At 30.1% G+C, this 15,750-nt stretch overlaps 1 non-coding gene across 1 annotated transcript; it reads right to left on the minus strand.

Moving 5' to 3' along the window:
• Positions 1-13,262: 13,262 nt before the first annotated feature.
• Positions 13,263-13,369, minus strand: LOC129321128 (U6 spliceosomal RNA). The gene has a single exon (XR_008595918.1). It is a non-coding gene; the product is annotated as a U6 spliceosomal RNA (small nuclear RNA).
• Positions 13,370-15,750: the final 2,381 nt, after the last annotated feature.

Here is a 15,750-nt window from a genome sequence, read left to right on the forward strand (position 1 = left end):
GAGAGAAAAAATATATTATTAATAAAGATAAAGTGAAGAACTTATTAAAATTTAAGACAAAATTACTGAGTTTTAAGATTTTCCTTGATACTAGTAAAATATGTTAAAAGTAACTTATAAATAAAATAAGAGGAGTATGTAATTTTCTACATCATCAATTACTACCAATTGTGCTTGGTCAACTTTATATAATCAACTCAATTTTTTTAAAATAATTAAGATTAATTTAAAGATTGTGGATGAAAAAATAAGTTGAAAAAAGTACTCAAATTGATCTATATAAAAATATTTAAATATATGGCCGATATTATTTGATATTATGACTCAAATAGTTGTGCCAAAAAACCAAAGTGTTAATTTTTTCACCAACCTTAAGCTCGACAACGCACAAATTTCTTTAACATTTTTCATTCCTAATGGACACAAATGTCTTCTTAATAGAGACAATTATGTTCAAGACATAATTAAATATTAAATTAAAAGCGAACATTTCTCTTAAAGGAGATTTTAACATTAGTTTGTTCCCGTGTGAGTGACTAGTCCATTACTTGAACTCAACCCCCATCCTTTGAAGTCCTGTGAATCTTATCATTCCAATGGTGTAGGGTTTTTTTTTTTTTTTTTCAAATGAAGCAAAAGGAATATGCCCCATCATTGATTGCAGAGACTAGTTTTTTCAGGCATTGAAAGCAAACGATATATATGAAAACTATGCGATTTAACTCCAAATCACTTAATTCTTAATTACTTAAGTAACAAGAACTCTTAGTGGGGCTATATTTGTTGTTACCCACATATATCTTCCCATTAGAAATAATCTTAAGGTATAATTGAATATTAAATACGGATATCTCTCTAATGACATTCTAACCCTAGTGGTGTTGTTTTTTTTATTTTAACATATCATTTCAATTTTATTTTTCAAATTGAGCAGGCTATAGTCGACATTATTTAATATCGAACTTGGAAACAAAAATTTCACGGCAATAATCACTTCTTTAACTAATTAGTTCGTGATCCACAAGGAACTGACGTTAAAATGCTCAAATTCTGGGTGTGGCCTTGTTTTATCCCCTCCTCTCCTTGTATTGGTGTTCCTTTCATTTCTCTGTTTTTAAATAATTCCATAGTAAAAAAAAATGTACAATTTCATTAATTTAAAATTGATTTTTTTCACCAGAACAAGTTAATTGCTATAGGCATCGCATCACGCAACTTACAGTTTGGTATCATTGGCTTAATTGGTATTAATTTGGTATCTATTGTTTCGAGACCACTATCAAATAAATGGTCCCTGTATTTAAAACAACAAATATAGAAGGAATGGTTTTAAGTATTAAGTAATTAAATAAATCCGGTCCCTTCTGCCTATATTAACATCAATCCAACAAGTACTCTCCTGTCCCAATGTATAAGATGCTTTTTAACCGAATTTTGTATGTCAATAAAAACTTATTATTTAATTAAAATTACATTAAATCATGATAATTTTTTAATTTTGTCTATAATAATGTCAATTAATATCATGGTGATGGTTGATAAAATATGTAATTAATATCTCTTTTCTTTTTCCAATAGAAGAGTAAAATTATTTAGTTATTCAAAAATATCATGCCACCCTAGGGATTAAATAAACTTTTAAAAAATACTCTATATATAGAGACCGAGGGAGTAATTAATAATCAACCAAAAAAAAAACATATCTTGAAGGAAACTTTGTTTAATGTCATTATGGTCACAAAGGCCATTTATTTTATGCTTTAAAACGATAGTGACTTGATTAATATCAATTAAATCACAAGGATCCCAAAATTTTGAACAACAAAGGCATGGGGGCCAAACTCATGTGTGCCTAGTTTGAAAAATCCTAGTGCCTCAGTGTTGTAGGGCATATTAATCCAGATAAGGCTCTTCAACGCCTCTCTTAGACAAATATAGGCCGCTTTAAGATCATCGCTACAAAAAGCAAGTTTTTAATGGCGATAAAGTCATTGTTAAAATTTTTAGCGATAAAAGTTTATCACTATAACAATTATCGCTAATAATTTTTGGTAGTGACAATAAGTTTTTTGTTGCCAAAAATAAATGTCATGGCTAAAAAGATTTTGCTAAAACTTTTGTTAAGCAATAAGTTATTTTTATGCCACATTACTTCGCCATGTGTGCATTGTATAATGTCACGTCACCTGATGTGTATGCGATAGATAATGTCATGTCACTTGCCATTTTGTGCCACGTCACAAGTTATGTGTTCGGTAGATGATGCCACATCATCTTGCTACATCATGCCACGTCACATGCCATGTGTGTACCTCCTCAAGCCACCTTATGTCATCTCACCGGCTATGTGTGTGCCTCTGCAAGCCACCTAATGTGCCGCATCATTGTGATGGGCCACGTTACTTATTTGTTGCAAAATATGCAAAGCTAAGGTTTGAACCTTTCATCTCTTACCACCAAGCCTTGAGCCTCTTTTCTTTGCCTGTTAAATTAAAATGCATTTACAGTTATTATATGTAAAATTAAATACTCTCTTCGTTCAAAAATGTAAGGCATTTTTAAAAAAATCTCACCTCCTAATGAAGTAGTTATCCACTTTCAAACTGACCCTACTTTTCATATTTATTCCTATTAAACGCCTTATAATAAATATAAAGTCATTTATCAATAGGGGACACTTAAAAAAAACAATGATTATGTATCGAAAGATTTAAAAATGTCTTACATTTTTTAACATTCAATTCTTTAAAAAGTACTTTATATTTTTTAACGGAGAGAGTATATACTATATAACTGCATACACATATATCAAATGATATATTATGAAAAAGATATACGTATATTATATTTTTTTTCAATTATTAATATGACAAAATAATTTATATAAATATTTAAATTGTATTTTTAATGAAATATTATTGTTTACTGGTAAATTTTTTTTCAGGAAAATGAAATTAAAATAAACCATTTTTAAATATTAAATAATATTCCTATATACATTGTAACTAATTTTTAAATTTTATTTTTATTCTTAAGTGAAAATTATTAACTATCTATTTTATTTATAGATATGTATTATATTATTTTATGTTAAATATCTTTTACTTTTTTATTCTTCATATTTTTCTCAAAAATTACTAAACAAAATGATTAAATTTTTATCTTTTCTCAAAATAGTTAGATGTTCCCCCGCTTTTATTAAAAATATATTTTATTGATAATTTTTTAATATCTTAAACAAGTATTTTAATAACAAATTAATTTCAACCATATAAAATTTTTTAATAGTCATTTTGAATAATTTTGAATTTTTAATGAATACTAATAAATTTTACAATATAAGATAATTACAAAAATCTCACATGTGATTAATTTAGTTAACATCCAATCATCCTCAACCTCATAGCAATATGAATTTGAATAATTACTCATATTATTCCTAGTAATAATCAATTATAAAAAATGTTATTAGTAACTTCTTTTTTATAACAATGAAAACCTAAATATACTAGGCAGAATCACATGAAGTCCTTATTCAAAAGCCATTAAAGTTCAGTAGAAGAAGTAGACAGTCCCTTGAGACTATAATCCCTCTTGAAGATGATCAAGATATTGAATTTGTTCTTGAAGGACAATTTAAGAGAGATGAAAATATCCAATATGTTCTTCCTATATCAGATGTCAGCTCTTGAGCAAAGCTACATATTCTTCTTAAGCCAGTGCAAGATCTTCTAGATTTATCTCAGGATTGGATGTTTTAGCAGGATTGACATATACCAACCTGACATCAAGTGTGCAATATGCCAAGTGATTTACAATATCATTTGCATCTTGTGGCATTTATACAACTTTAACATCCCAATGTCATTTTTGTATTTATATGTAAGCAATAATTTATATATAACTTAACCTAATTATAATTGAAATTAATAATACATCAATATTTTAATTTATCATATTGAAATACTAGCTTAATAACATAATTCTTAAAAAAATAAGAGCTACTCATTCCATTTAAAAATGTAAAGTATTTTTTAAGAAGTTAGATGCTTAAAAATATAAGACATTTTTAATCTTTTGAGGTGTAATTATTGTCTTTTTTTTAAAAGTACCCCTATTGATAATGAATTTATATTTATTGTAGGGTGTTTAATAGGAGTAAATATGAAAAGATAGGGTTAGTTGAAAAGTTAGTAACTACTTTATTAAGGGTAAAATTCGGTTAAAAATGCTTTATATTTTTAAACGGAGGGAGTATATATGTAAAAAAAAAAGATTATGAATAATAAAAAATTAGAAATAATTTAATAATTAAACTTAGCACACCTTGACTATTATTTTTGTTTGTTTCACAATATATTTATTTCTAGTTCTACATATAAAATAAGAAATTTAATTTCATAAATATCTTTTGAACAATTTTATTTAATTTTAAATTTTTAAGATAATTCATAAGAAATTTTTTAATAATTTAAATTATAATTTTATAAATCATTTAATATAATTTTCAATATTTAATTTTTTAAAAATACATTTAGTAGAGATAAACATTATCACCAAAAGTAATTATATAAATTATTTTTTATAAAAATAGGTTTGGAGGCGACAAATGTCACCGCCAAAAGTGAATTATATAAATCATTTTTATTTTTTTAAATTTTTTTATAAAAATACTTTTAATGGCAGCAAATGTCACTGCCAAAAGTTTATATCAAAGTCACTACCAAAAGTATTTTTTTTGTGGAAACTTTTGGTGGTAACAAATTGTCACTTTTTGCAACGGTTTTGATTTGTTGTCACCAAAATTTTTTTTTTTTTGTAGTATAAACACCCCATCATCCTAACCCTAAGGATCTTTAAGCGTAGTGACATGAGCTTAAACTCATGGATCATAATTGGATTCTTTTTGAGATACAGGTTCCTCGAAGAGGCAAATACAAAGTATACTTGAACCTTAATTAATATGATAAATACTTGATATTAAAGAATCAAGTTTTTAAGAGAGAAAGAGTTTTAGAGAGACACAATTAAAGATTATATTTTTGATTGAAATCGATTAAATTTCAAGTAGCATGATAGGAGACTCCGTTTTCTTTTCAAGATCCCGGTCTTTCAAGGTGATAAATAAAAAATCAATACAATCAAATTTCTAAACATAACATGTTATACAAATAATTCTTCATATCTCAATTTTATTAATATTTCTTTTAAACAAGTTATTCTTGGTGGCGTGAAAAGATACTATTTTTTTAATCTGACGACCCACAACAGTACTTAATGTTGTGACTTGTAAGAGAGATAATACAAAGAAATGGAAATATACAGGATTCATTTTATTTTTGGACTCCAAATCTTCTAATTTCGCAAAATTATATATTATATTTGGAAAGAGATGGGAAAAAAAGGGAGGAGGAGCGTAATTATTAAACATCGACTCCACCTCTCTCTTGTTGAGCATATAACCGCAGATATATTCTTTTTCTTCCAGCCGCTTTTTCCAGAAGAAAAAAAAAATGAAAATACTATTTTTTTCAACAAAATGAAAATGCTTTATGTTTGAATTAATGAAATAATTAAGCACGCCAGATGTTACATGTCAAAATATTCATTATGAAGCCCACTTGGAGGTGGGCCTCATGTGTTACAACTTACAAGCAAAGGCCATCATCATGTTGCTAACCAACGTCCATTATGATAACTCCCGACTAATTACAAATATCAAATTAACGATCCAACATATAAAAAATATACCCAAATCTACCACCAGCCGACTGATTCAACTAGTAAAAAAATTGTAACATCTTAACCAGAAATATTGATTAGTTTGAATCCTAAAAATGGAGTAACGTTAGTAATAGAGCTTTCATTCGAAATGATCATATCTCTTAATCAACTAAACGCGGGGTAAGTCTAAAATAGAGGATGCTCCATGACCCAAAAAAAATGAGAGGGGGACCAAATTCTTTGGGGCAAATATACTTTGGTGGGGACGAGTTGTTGGAATGAAGTTTGAGCAAAGAGGAAAAAAAAAACAAGAAGAAGAAGAAGAAGCAAGGGAGTGTTCTTAGGCTTTTTGACTGGGGCTTGCTCTGAGAATTTCAGACTGGGGTCTATATATAAGGTTTTGAATTGAAAGAACTAGCTAGGTAGGTCACATGCGCTCTCAACGCACACAGCCCCACTCTCAGTTTCACCAGTCCTCTCTTCTGAACTCTCTTTTCTCCTTAATTTCTGCATCCTTTTCCCCAGTTTATTTCAAGTTTATTTATACACTACACAGAACCTAAAATTTAAAATGTGACTTATTAATTACTTAAGTTATAGTTTCAAATAAAGGTGCGAGGAACCTCATTTTGAGATGGTGTGCTGTGTGGCATAATGCACATGCAAGTCAGAGGACAGGCCTTGTGCCTGCTTGCAAGGTCTATTCTGCTGCTATCAGCATTATTTATCATATGTGGTACTGATGATATATGGCATATCTGATCTGTATAGGATACGCAGATAACAATCTCGAGGCTGAAATTACACCACATCTAGAGCTTAATACACTGTGTCTCTGATCTATATATCTATCTTTTGAATTATATAAAGCTACTCTGTACTTGCACACACACATACATACATAAAAGCCAAGTCCTTACTCGTCACTTCTCTATATCGTCGGCAGGTAGTACAACATATATACGAATATGTGTATGAATATAAATATATAATGTATCTGTCTGCCCGTTGAGTCTAGCTATATAGCATGTGAAAAAGGTTCATATACATGCTATTATGCACATATAATTGCAGTTTCAGTGATCTCATTGTTGATCTGTGGAAGTATATAAATGGCAGTCAGAGTGACTGCAGAACTCAGATTTTATTATAGCTTTACAGACATAATAGCACAACCCTAGTCTAGCTAGATCCTTTTCTAAATATTAAACCCTAAGCTCTTCTCTTTTTTGACCAACAAACCCTGAGCTCTCTTGGAATGGTTACTGAGTGAGAGAATTTTTTTTGAGTGCATTTGCTTGCTTGCCTGGCACATGAAGATCAGTCGAGGAACAGCCTATTATGGCGGTACAACCTATACCTTCAATTCTGAAATCAAACGCATTTCGAGATCATTTTCTAGCCTCAATAAGGACTTTGCCATGAGTTATATATACTTCACGGTTCCCATATATGTCCCAGTCTTTTAAATTAAATCTTTCAATATTATTCAGCACTCGAGACTACTGATTTATTCAATACTTCCCATGTGACATCGATCAAGCGTAGGTTCTGCGCAAGGTCATTGTATAATTTTATGTGCAATAATATAATTAATTTACTAACTTAAAGGAAAAATTAGGAACAGATGTGAATTAATGAATCTTATTATATATGTAATATTTTCCTTGTAAACGCATATATGAAAACAAATGGACACAGCTAGTTCGTACGTCGGGTATACATACGTAGCATGATCGGATATGTTTGTTTTAAAAGAGGAATAGTGTAGAAGCCACTGAACAAAGTGTGCTGAAGAGAGAGTGTGGATGTAAGAATGTGATAGTGCAAGGGTTACATATATATATATATATATTGATATATTATAGTGTGTGTGGGTGTGGGGCTGATGGAGTGATTAAACATGAAACAGTAGTGGATGGGTGATGATGAAAAAGAGAACAAGTATAAGAGATGGCCCCTCAAGCGTGATTAATTATTTATCTCTGTAAGGAGAGAGTGGGGAGAGTGAAAGCGACAATATAGAAGTGAAAAAAAGGAAAGCAGCAAAAGACAGAGATGAGAAAGATAGCAGAGGGAACTGGGCCTCCAAGGAGTACTGTTCATGCTGCATGCATGCATGCATGCATGCATTCAGCGCAGAGAGAGAGAGAGAGAGAGAGAGAGAGAGCATTCAGCAGAGAGAGAGAGTGGAGCCAAGCAAGCGTGTGGCAGCAGCAGAGACAGTGAAGTGAAAGAAAGGAAGAAGGACGGCAGAAACAGCAGAAGAGAGAGCAGAGAGTAACTGCATCATCCTAGATATCCACCCACCCTCACGGCGCATCCTCCTTCTTTTCTTTTCTTTTTTTTTTTTTTAACTCCTTCTGCGTCCAATCTAACTAGTTTTTATTATTATTACATCATGATTTACATTTCATTTACTGCCCTTTTTAAAATATAAAATATTTTTAATTAAATTTTATCTCTCAATTAAATTTTTATTTATTTTTAAATTAACTCTATTTTTTTATATTTATTCTTATTAATTATTTTATAATAAATATAAAGTCATCATTAATAAAAATATTTTTTAAAAAAATAATAATTATATTTTAAAAAATTAAAAATATTTTACATTTTTAAATATTTAATTTTTAAAAAAATATTTTATATTTTTAAAATAAAACGAGTACATCTTTATAGGTTGATAGCCCACACATTATTATGCTTTTATTTGTACCTTCTTCTAAATAAAAAGATATTGTACTATCAGCAAGCATCTACTTCCTTTGGCAGGACGTTGTATTAACTTTAATAAGCGATTTTGAGTTCATGTTTTAGATATATGACTCGATTGAAACCTGTAAGGTATGACTATTATATCTCTGCTGATGATCTGATTGAAAAAAATATCATAACTTGATGAAAACAACAAAATTTAATCGCTTCACTTTGCATCCGAGTACGTACTAGGTCAAAATAAAGCATGCATGTCTTAATCATGGGTACCAATTCTTTTCTTGCCATCCAATGTCTTATTTTTGTTGTTTCCTTTGCTCTTTTTGTTTTTTCACTTAGAACAATGAAAAAAAGGGAAAATATTATTTTTTATCCTTGTACTTTACTTAAATTTTATTGTAAAACTTTGCACCTTTTTTCAACATTCTAGTTCCTTATATTTTTTTTTTTTCAGTTTATAACATTGGCCTCCATAGTTTCATAAGAAAGTTGATGCAGCACAAATGATGATAATATTGCTCATACATCTATTAACACTGTTAAGTTTGTGCTTATATGTTAAATGTGTGTTAGGTTAGATTTCTTAATAAGCAAACTAAAAATAAAAAACCATAACAAGTGAAACAAGAAAATGCTCAGCTTTTTTTGAAAAAAAAAACCACATGAAAAATTTAAGGATAAACATAACTTTTACTTCTTATACTTTGCTCGCATTTTGCTTTTAATTCTTATATTTTTTTTGGTGTTTTAAATTCTTATACTTTTATTTTTTATTGTCTTGGATCCTTACAAGATCCCTATACTTTGCTCATAAAGGGATGAAAAATAATAAAAAATAAAAGTTTAGGAATGTAAAACAGCGAAAAAAAGTATATTGACCAAAACAAAGTGCGAGTAAAGTACAAGGATACATAGTTATGTTTACCCAAAAATTAAAAAAACAAAGCAACAGGGTCGAGCACTTTTTGGATCTAATAACTTGAATTTCAAGTACTACTGCTATACTTATCTTCAATTTTCTTTTCCAGATATTTCCAAAGCTTTTTTTAGAAGCTGGGCTTTTAATTTTTTCGGTTCTTCTTTAACATTTGAAGTAAATTAAAACAAATCACCTACTTTAGGTTTTACTCACTTTTTTGCATAACAGGTGAACCCTTAAACTCAACATGTTTGAACAAATTTTTTTAATAAAAAGACTAACTGTTCAAATACACTTAAAGGAAAAAAAATGAAACTAAAATTAAAAGCAGGAAAAAAAAAGGAACTAAAAGGATGAAAGTCACATTTCAGCTTGCGTGGAGATAGATTTTAGGCTTTTTGCATATACCAAATTGAAGTTTGTGAGCAGAGAATGAGTGTCCCTAGCAATCGCCAAACTAAAGCCTCCAACTAAGAGTTCTTTGAAGAAACAGTTTGACCAATATAGAAGGATGAGATCTTGCAAATGGAGTTTCCGACGATCAAGAGTTATAGATATAACCTAGAGTAGAGTAGACCAAAGACAGAGAGTCTCAATGTTGCTCAGGTCCAAAGACTTAAATTTAAAAGTGTCAATTATTGTGAAAACACTCTCCTTTTCCCTAGTGCAAATACAGTATCATTCTAATCCACAGAGTGAAGGAAATCACCTTCTATTAAGGGAGCTAGTCATATTACACCTGCCCAATGGGTTGCAAGGAGCACTAAAATTAAAAGCATGCAAATCTCTTTCATCCTAGGTACAAATATGCTTTGGGAAGTAGTGTGAATGATGAAATTCTTGTGTAGCTCTTTTCAAATTAAGCTTGTGTTCATTATGAATGACAGAATTCCAAATCTATCAAAATACTATATAGTAAAATAACAAATTTCTCAAGTAGATCCATTTTCTCCAAAATAACTTCTTGATGAAATCCTTAAGAGGCTGCAAGTAACTTGAACAATTCAAGAAATCAATCTTGAGTGATAGAGAACCAAACCAGAAAGCTCTTAAGAAAAGGCATCTGAGAAAAGGTGGGAAATTGATTCCTCATCTTGACAACCAAATGAACATTTGTTGTTGAAAACAACTGGTGCTTTTGGAGAATGTCATTGGCAGGTAATGCCTCATGAAGGAGCTTCTTGGCATTTTTCAAGGAAGTTTAATATTTTATAAAAGGAGCCATAGGAAACTATCATGATGAATTAAAGTTGCTCAGTTCCCTTGAAATTGATTTATATCCATCCTTAGTGTTATAAGAACCAGAGACATGTCCTTTATAGATCAACCTATCTTATTGCCTCGAGAAAGAGGCAGGGGTGAAAGAGATCTTCTTAACAGTCTGTATAGGATAAGTTAAGGGCATCCACATTTCATTTTAGAGGGAATAAAGAGGAGCTGGAGGGAATGATGAGATCAGATGTTTAAGTTGCATAAAAGTTGAGTTATGTGGAAGAGAACCTTCCTAAAACATACTAATGAGTTTGATATTCTTCCCATTTCCAATATTTCATTTAAGCTATCAGACCATGACATCTAAACAACTGAAAATGCCTTTCCACATCCAATAAGTATTATGAGACATTTTGAAAAGAGAAGATAATAGCAAAAGTCCATAGCAAATGAGAGTTAGTGAGGGATTATTTATTCCTCTCTAAAATGCCAAATTAGAGAGAAAATTAGTGAAGAATGTTAATTTCATAATTAGACTTAAAACTGGCAAGGCAAATAGCGAGGGTATGTCAATCCCACTATAAAATAAAATAATTAGCGAGAAAAATAATGAGAAAATATCGATCCCTCTCTAAAATAATATAATTAATAAGGAAGTGTTAATCTCTCTTTAAAATAAAATAATTAGTTAAGAAAATAATGATAAACTATCATCCCTGTCTAAAATTAGACAATTAGTGAAGAATTCTATCCCTAATTAAGTATTACAAAAAATTAACTTTTAAATTAATTATATATTTAATTATTTTTGTTTAAAAAGTAAAAATCAAATTTAAAAATTAACTAAAATATTTATAATAAAATTATTTAATATTTAATTTATTTTATGTTCATCTTCCTTATAAAAATAATATTTTATTAAAAAATATAATACAAAGAGTCATATAAATACAAATATAAATATTCTTAACATATTAATAATTAAAAATAAAATATCATATACATGTATATTTTTGTAACATATGATGTGACATATTTATATAGTTAGATAACATATATTTAATTTCCCATATAATAAATATATATACATTTTAGTTTAATTGGCAAAGATTAAAAACATATATAAGGTTTGGAAAAAGAAGGGGTTTAAAAGTTTAAGTCTTAACTTCATATAAACATAATAAATATGTGACATAACAACTAATAAGTGATATGACATAAAGTGAAGGCTGACATGACATGGGCTTACCTATGTACGATTGATGAAGATACCAATGATGTAGTATTAGATAATTATTTTTAAATATAGACATTTTTAATAAGGGATTTTATCCCTCACTCCTTCACTAAATTAGCAAGGTAATGTATTTCAATATTAAATTTAGTGAGATTGTTTTTTACAATGGAATTAATCCCTCACTAGATCAATTTTTTCTTGTATTGGTAAAACCCATTCCTCCTTATTGTATTGGGGAAAACAGGATAATCTTATTCGCAACATGTTTTTATTTTTTTACCATCTTAAATAATCCAGAAAAAATCAATATTGGTTGACTACAAGCTCAAATTAATTTTGTTTGGATTTTTTTTTAATGTGGCATGGGCCATTTCTTTTAATTTTTTTTACGATAATATGGGATAATAGTGGCTGAGAAGGAAGGTCCCACGGGTGAGGGATTTTACCACAAGGGTGATGTTGACAAATCAGGCGCACGAACTGCTTCCTTAATTTTTATTCTAAATTTCTAATCACACGCTCTCGTACGGATCATCTCTCATCTCCACCCTCTCCTCCACAAATCTTTTTTATTTATGTCCTTTTAGACCATATTATATTTTTAATTATATTTTACACTCTTTACAATGTCTGTTTTAACTGAGGGGAATAGAAGATAAAATCAAAAAAGTCAAGTTGTAAAATTTTAATAGAAAGAAGGTGTAAGAAGAAAAAGTTAAGGAAAATCAATTTAAAACTTTCAACTCTACTTTTATATATATATATATATATATATAACTAAACTCCTTAAAATCTCTCATTTTCTTCATTCCTTTTAATCAAACACACTATAATTTATCTAAAAAATTTAAATAAAATAGCTATTAATTTGATAATTTAAAATAAAGTAATCATATCTAGAACAACGTATTATTTCAAAATGTATGATCCCACGTAGTTAAAATTTAAACATGTTCTTGTTTAAAATTTATTATCTGACACATACAAATAACCACTTATTTTGATTTAAACTTTTTTATCCTCATACTTGTTAAAAATATACATAATACCTTATTTTATTATAGAATAGTTCTCCACAGGCAAATTAAAGTCCATATAATAATTTATTCTATTTTATAAGTCATTGCCTTTCAAAAATTTATGGCCTCATGCACCCTATGTATGAGTTATTTTCAAAATTAAAATTTAATTAAAAAGTACATAAAGTAAAAAAAATATTTTATTATTAGACCTCAAGGAGTGATTTCTTCAATCCAGCCCTAATCAGTATTTTATCAAATCTTAAACATAAGAGTTAGTTAATAACTTTGATATGATCCTTGATACAAGATCATTTTGATTTTGCACGAAACGAATATGAGATCCCGTTCATTCTGTTCTTCCCAGTTAGTTTTTACCTCTAATTTAAATAATTAAAAGTCAATTGTGAATTAGAATTTTTAAAAAAGACTTGTATATTTGGATTATTTCTTGATTTGTGCGTGACATCCTTATACTAGGAGTCATGTTAATTTTCTCTATATCATTCCAATTTTATTTAACATTTCTGAAAAGGATAAAAAAAAAAAACTTGTTTTTCTAGCAAGATAGAAAGCAATTGTCCAATGTGGAGGGAGTGGTGGGTAAGTGAGATGAAGCCATGAAGGAGTAGAGGTGGGGAGGGATTAGGGATCAGGAACGGTGAAGTACATAGTGGGAATGGTATGTGTGACCGAGTGGGGTCCAGAATTACGGGACGGGGACCATGCTAACGGCGCTGCGTCTAGCGCCATGTGATCATCTCATCTCCCTCAGGCCCCAACGGAATAAAGCTGTTCTCTCTCACGGGCCTTGATAGAGAGTGATTGTCTATATCCACCCTTATCATGTCGCCCTCATGCCTCGCCATCTCTCTTCCTAATTATTTTTTTAATATACGTTTAATTAGCTTTATTGTTTCTTTTTTATTGACTCATTAATTTGAATTCAAATTGAAACCAATTTTTTTTATTTTTTTGTAATACTCAAATTGAATTCTTCACTCGGAATAGAATAAGTAAGTATCCTATTTTTTGGTTAATTATATTCATTGTAAAGGAAGTTTAAAATAATGTGTATGAAATTAATTTTTCATCATTTTTTATTTTTTAAATTAGGGGTGAATACTGATTAGTATGATATGGGAGGAAACATTCATCTGTGAGTTGGTGGACAGAAAAAAGAGAGGGGGCCAGCCCAAAAAGAGGCATATTATTAGGGCCCCAAAATAAGGAAATGTTCAGATATGGTCGATCACATGCACATCCATCCATCCATCTCTAACTTTGTAACCCAGTGCTTTTTTAACCAAAATAAAAGAAAGAAAGAAAAATCTCTTTCCATAAAAAAATAAAATTACATTTAAAAAAAATATCTCAAAAAATGTTGAGAAAATATGAAAATAACATATAGTTTGACAAAATTGAAAACCATGTGATGGTGATGATAGTCATTATGTATAATGATCTCACGGAGCAGTGCTCCAGGGAGTTGAGTTTGAAAAATATGCATAGAGAAAGAATTTACCTCTTAGACACTTTCTCTCAACTCCCCAAAAAAATATATTTCTCTAACTTCAATCACTTCCTGCCCTAATTAAAATACTTTAGAAAATCATTATATTTCTTACATGCTCTCTCGAATCCTACATGCATGAATTAGTTAAGAAGATTGTTTTGGTCTCAAATGCAAGACTTCAATATATTTCGTCTCCCACGTCCCCAAACTAATCTTTACTAATTGCACATATTAAATGAGATCTTGATCAATAAGGATAGTTTTCAATGTACATGATTAAATGGGATACTTTAGGAAAAGTTACACTTTTTTTTAAATAAATAAACAGCTTAGCTCATTTTCCTAATTCCATATAAAGTAACAATAATCTAGCTCCTACATTTTTGGAGAGGTGTGCGTGAAACTGTGAGAGTGGGCTTTGTTGCGATGAGCAAGACATGAAGAAAGCACATGCAAGTGAGAGACAAGGTAGGTGAATGGCCTTTGTGAGGTCTATTCAGCTAGCTAAATGCTACCAAACCATTATAATTATTTTTGTGAATAAGTTGATATCTACTATATATAATTAAATTCTTCACAGCTAGCTATAGCTGCACATCTCATTTAAATATTTGTGCTGTCCCAACCTTGCAAACTTCTTTGACATATGTGTATTGGTGAAAGATGCTACTTTGTCTTTTGAATTCTTGAAGGCTCCAGAGAGACGTCACAGAGACCACAAGAAAACATAACTGATGAGGGTCCTCCATTTATGTGTATGCCATTGCCAAGTCCCTTTTCGTCCACTGTTCATCTACTTCTCTTTTGTCACCACACTCACACTTCACAAATTACAGACACATACCTTTTGGTTCTTTTCACTCATCTTCACTGATACATACATATATATAGATGCCACCCCACTCGCTCAGGGATACATGTTTGCAGAATTCAGAATCTGTTGCAGCATCGCAAATTTAGCATAACCCCACTTGCTAGCTCCCTAGCTAGATCACTTTCTGAAACCCAAAACCGCCCTTTTCATTTGGCTTAGCGTCTCTAGGGAGATAATATTTGTGTGTGCATGTATCATGTATGCATATCAAAGAAATGGTGCTGATTTTAGTAATTAGGAAGAGAGATAGAGTGAAAGAAGGTTTGAGAAAGTAGATATGTTAGTGTCACAATCAGGAAACTTGAGAGGATTAATGACCAGGGACATGTACTGGCAATTGAATGTGATGGTCGGGGTCTGATCTTCTCTTTGATGATAAGCAGAGTCACAGTCACAGAATGAACTGTTATGAAAGTGACTGTGCAGGTGAGGAAGACTGTGCACACTGCACAGATTATAACATGGCCTGGGACACACAGTATCGAATCGGCCTGTGTGTTTCGAGTAGAGCCCATAGTTGTCCATTCGCGT

This window comes from Prosopis cineraria, unplaced genomic scaffold (genome assembly GCF_029017545.1).
Source record: "Prosopis cineraria cultivar Desert tree isolate PC_DT_omini unplaced genomic scaffold, ASM2901754v1 PC9, whole genome shotgun sequence".
NCBI lineage: Eukaryota > Viridiplantae > Streptophyta > Magnoliopsida > Fabales > Fabaceae > Prosopis > Prosopis cineraria.